Genomic DNA, 5,775 nt, shown 5'->3' with positions numbered 1-5,775 from the left:
TATGTACCATAATATTCTTTAAGTCACTGAACTTAGCATCTGTCACACAATTTCTTTCTATAAAGTTTATAGATAAATGTGTATAATGAATATCTCTGAATTTTAAAATGATTGTTTTGCAAAACTATTTTCCTACACCAAAACTATCATCCACTTTCTGGTAAGAATCAATGAAGATTATTTTTCAAAATTTCATGAAGAAAGAAACTAGCTAATTTATAGCATAGCTGTCATGTTGTCTCTTTAAGTAGTATAACTCTACTGCATATAAATTTCTCTGAAAAGTTTATTTTTCATACTTATAACAGTGTTCATGTTGATAACAAAACAAAGAATATTTATGAACAAAATGTGTTATTCAGATTAAGATTTTGATTGGTCTTTATAATACTTCTTTCATCATTGATACATTCTTATTATTAATCTACTAAAATTATTCTCTTACATTTCACTTTCAAATATATGATATTTATTGTCAAGTCAAAATCTGAAGAATATTTTAATATAGAGATATTGACTGGGAAGTTTCTTTAAGTTTTAAATATAGAAACATATTTAAAGGGATTTGTAATCTCTTAATTAGACTTCCCCAGAAATTTGACAAGATTTGGTCAATATTTGACAAGATTTGGGAGGCTTGGTTCTATGAGGAGAAATGTGGCATCAGGATTGAAAGGATTGAAAGACTCATCAACAATCTGCGTTATGCCGATGACACAACGCTGCTTGCTGAAACTGAGGAGGACCTGAAGCATTTGCTGCAGAAGGTCAAGGGCTGCAGCCTCCTCTACAGATTGAAGCTCAACATCAAGAAAATAACGATTCTCACCACTGAGTCAATTGGCGGCATCATGATAGATGGTGAAGAGATTGAGATTGTTGACAGCTTCAGTTTGCTTGTATCCACAATCAACACTCTTTGTACCATCTACCAGGAAATAAAAAGACAGATTGCATTGGGAAAGTCTGCTGTCAGAGATGTCTCCAAAGATCTGAAGAGCAACAATGTCAGTCTGGAGACTAAGGTGAGACTGATACAGGCCATGATCTGTGCAGTTACGTACTGTGCATCAGAAAACTGAACAGTGACTATGGATGGTAAAAGGAGGTTTGGTGCTGGAAAAGAGTACTGAATATAAAATGGACTGCTAGGAGAAAAAAGTTGATCTTAGAGAGGGATAGGCCAGGCTGCTCGTTGGAGGCAAGGATTCTGAAGCTTTGTCTGACATATTTTGGGCGTGTTGCAAGGTGGGACCAGTCCTTGGAGAGGGACATTAAGCTTGGGAGGGTAGAGGGACAGTTCAAGAGAGTAAAACCCTTGTTAAGATGCATTGATTCAGTGGCTGGGTTAATGGAAGTAGGTATGTCAGACAATAAGATTGACACAGGATAAAGTAGATTTTAAGGCTATTGTACATAAAGTCACTATGAGTCGCTGATGACTCAACAGCACATAACAACAACATTACCATTTGTAGAAAATCTCCTTTCATCCAACTATCCTGATATCTGTTTCTTAAATATCAAGGAATTTTACGGCTGTGGAGGATGGTATCCTTGTTTGAAGAAAAGTTATTCCCTGTCTGCTGTATGATAAGACTACATGTTTAGAAAGTGCCAAAAGATTTATTTGATTAGCCTAGAAGTTAAATGGGTTATCAGGTTGGTAACTTAGAAGAATTTACTCTTAATAATTTAGCTCAAGAAGTAGCATATAATAGAGCTTTCAAAAGACTCTGTCAGATGAGCTTGCTGGAATTTAATGGCTCAGAACTGATGCTAAGCTTTCAAGGATGCCACAATGATTTATTGAGTGGTGTCAGTCTCAGGCTTCGTTGGGTGGAGAGCACTTGTCTTCATGTAACAGGGCTAATATTACTTCAAGCTGTTGTCAGTTGACTTGGTAAAATTGCTTAGATACACTCCCCATGCCGTTAGCTGGTGATGATTACCCTTAAGTATTCACAGACCAGAAGCCCTGGGGAAACACTAATTAGTCACCCGCAAGGAAGATGTTCTAGCCACATAAACAAACTCCTGAAGTCTCTGGACTGTAATGAGAACCAAGCCCCAGCGACTTGGCCTGGCTCTGTGCTGTGCTGCTGCATCCAGGTTCAGTAATTTTCAAAAAGAAAGTGATTGGAGTCAGGTCTGGGACTGCACGGAATCTTCTAATCACTGCGAGAGACTCTGGGTGCTCAGAACCACAGGAGGGAATTGACTTTGATGAGCTCAAGAAGACATTGGCATGTGTTGTTACAGAGTTGAGATGGGGGCAGTCTATGTAAATATTTACAGATTAAAGGTATAGTTTTTGGAGTTCCTTCAGTCTTTTGCATAGTTAATATCTTGCTCTCTTTTAATTAAAGTAAAACAACAAAAATACACTGTAGCTTTACTCAACATAGTTAATGACTTTCTTGATTTCTGTTTATAGTTATCCTCTTCTTTTCCCTCCATTAACAGAGTGGTAATCGGGTTGACAATAGAGAAAGAAAGGATGGCATATGAGGGGTGTGTGGCTTTACTGTGTAGATTCATTTGTCATGACTTCTCAGTATGATGGTGAGTGGATCTAAATCACAAACACAATTTATCTATGATGCAAGGCTATGGGGAATGAAAATTCAATAGAAGCAAAACAGATCACACTCTTGTACTTTTTAACAACTATGGAAGGCAGGAGAAAGGAACAAAATAGTAACCTTGTCAATAACTGTGAAAGGATAATTATGATTTGATCAGAAAACCAAAAGCCCAATATCATCCACCTGATTTCAACAATTGTTAAGTTTTGGGGGCTATAAATCTTTATGGGAGGAGATTGTCTGCTTTTTACTCCAAAGTGGTTAGTGAATTCAGATTGTCTACCTTTGGTTAGAAAATTACTTGGGAAACCAGGAGATGTATTACACTGGGAAAGTCCTCCGTTAAGGGATCTCTCCAAATTATTGAAGAGTAATGATATGAGTTTGTGGACTAAAGTGCATCTGATTAAGGCAATGGTCTTTCTGATCACTTGTGCATCTGAGAGCTGGACAATGAATAAGGATAAATAATTGATGCCTTTGAGCTGTGGTGTTGGAAAAGAGTACTGAACATCTTATGGACTACCAAAAGAACAAATATGTCTTGGAGAAAGTTCAGCTAGAGTTTTCTTTGGAGTCAAAGAAAACCTTTACCTCACATTCTTTTGGGCATGTTACTGGGAGGGGCTATTCCTTAAAATGATGCTCAGAATGACAAAAGTTAAGGAAAGGAAAGGAAGACTCAAGACAAGATGGGTTGACTGCCAGAATGATGAGTGCTGCAAAACACTCTAGTGTCAGAAATTGTGAGCATAGCATATGATAAGACTGTTCAGATCTGTTGTTCATAGGGTCACTATGGATCGTACTCCACTTGATGGCATTTAACCACAGCTACCTTTGGATAGGAGCCCAATACATCAAAACTATGACCCTATGACTAAATATAGCATCTTCCTCTGGCTCAAAATGAAAACAGGGAAGTCTGAGGAAGGACCTAACTAGCCATTAATAACATCCACTAAAATACTCTTGGAGCTTTTTGACTTCCAGTAAGCAAAAGGAAATGACTTGAAACCAATGACTTAACTACTTGAAACATTCACCTGTCAATATCAGTTTCTATCTTGGATATTTTGTTGTTGTTCTACAGCAAATATGACTTAATTACTAATTTAAGTTTTAAATCTCAGAGAATACCTGTAATTTTGGCATGTACAAACATGAGAGTATTTTTGTCCCATAGACATGCATGTGATTTCCAAATGCATATTGTATTTCTGTATATATATATATGTGTGTGTGTGTGTGTGTGTGTGTGTGTGTGTGTCTGTGTGTGTGTGTTTGTCTATTGCTGTTGTTGTTGTTGTTAAGTGCCATCGAGTCATAGGCTACTCAGAGTGACCCTGTGAAAGAAATACCTAAACACTTGTATAACTTTGATCTTTTCTCCAGGTTCATAGTATTTCTGGATGCAAGATATTTTGGAAGTGGATGTCACTCCTGCTTCCAAGCTTGTTTTAATTCAGGAGCTCCACCTAACACTGTCCACCATGGGTAACCATTATTGCATTTGATACATCAATGTCACAGTGTTCAATTTTGCATCAACCATGAGTTACCTCTGTACAGCAAATGGACAGACAAGGGCTATACGACCTAGAAGAATGTTTGACCAAAAACAATTACAAACAGGCCTGAGGGCCATGGATTGAAGTCACCCACCTTTGGCTTGGTAGCCTCACTTTCTGTCCACTAGGCCAACTGATCTCTCCAATTCATCTGGTAACTCCTCTCTTGCTGACACCTGCTTGGGATGAATAGAAAGTCATAAAAGCCTGAGCATTTCATACGTGTCCCTCCTCAAGATGCGAGAGGCCATCCTAAGGTCCAGCTGGAACTCAGATTCACAACATACTAGCCTTCAGCCCTCAGCCTACAGGCATAGCCAAACATTTCAGTACTTTACAATTCTGGCACTCCCAAATGCTGGCAGACTCTGAGCCAGAGACCCCCAATTCATCTGGTAAATCCCCTCTGCTGACATCCACTAGGGATGAAAGCCCAGAGTGTTTCATACGTGTCCCACCTCAAAACACTAGAAGCCATATATTTACATATATTTCTCTCATTATTGTTCAGTCAGAACTGACTCACAGCTTAACCTCTATGCATTTTTGGAGACTGTAAACCACATGAAAAGTGATTGCCTGTCTTTCTCTGTTGGAACTGCTAATGGATTCAAATATATCAATATTTCTGCACAAACAGTCCCACACATTTAGGAATAGATGTTGTTAGGAAGGTCTAGTCTTTGGAAAAGGGTATCATGCTGGGAGAGATAGATGAAGTTACACAACAAGATGGATTGATATGGTATTCTTAACAATGTACTCAAGCATTTCTAATAGATCATGAGGATGGTGCAGAAAAGGGCAAAGTTCAGATCTGTTCATTGAGTCATTGGTTTATAGGGTTGCTATTACTTGTAGTCAACTCAATGGCACCTGACAACAATCATACTACACATTCACATTTCTCTCTTTGTTATCTCTGTTGGTTTTGTTGCTGTTTTTGTACTGTAGAGTGGAACTGACCCATAGCTAGCCCTCCGATGGCTTTTCAGAGAAAATTGCATAGAGAGTATTTCCCATCCTTCTCCTGTAGAACAGCTGATGGCCTTGAACTGTGTGCCTTCTAGGTTGCAGTGCAGCTTCTTGCCACTAGACCACCAGAGTTTCCTGTAGAGATAGATTAATAGATACATGTATTAAATGTATAACATATATTAGAATCGAGTGTTCTGGGATTCCCATTTTCCTCAAGGTTAACCAAAATTTGTTGTGATCTATACAGTAAAATGCCTTTGCATAGTCAATGAAACACAGATAGATATCCCTCTGGTACTCTTTGTTTTCTGCCAAGATCCATTTGACATTGGTAATAATGTCTTTCCTGCCATGACCTCTTCTAAACCCAGCTTGTATTTTTAGTAGTTCTCTGTCAATATACAGTTCCAGTCATTTCTGGGTAATCTACATCAGGATTTTGTTAGTGTGTGCTATGACTGATATTGTATGATAATTTCAACACTCTGTCAGGTTTTGTTGGTTTTTTAATGGGAACAAGCAGGTCTCAGAAGACAGCAGAGAAACACTGCATGGTTCAAAATAAGGAAGGGAGTGTGTCATAGATGTGTCCTGTCTCCATTCCTTTTCAATCTATATGCAGAACAGATCATTCAAGA

This window comes from Elephantulus edwardii, unplaced genomic scaffold, assembly GCF_000299155.1.
Source record: "Elephantulus edwardii isolate Elephantulus edwardi_28Jun2011 unplaced genomic scaffold, EleEdw1.0 scaffold00042, whole genome shotgun sequence".
Lineage (NCBI taxonomy): Eukaryota > Metazoa > Chordata > Mammalia > Macroscelidea > Macroscelididae > Elephantulus > Elephantulus edwardii.
This window is presented reverse-complemented; position numbering follows the sequence as displayed.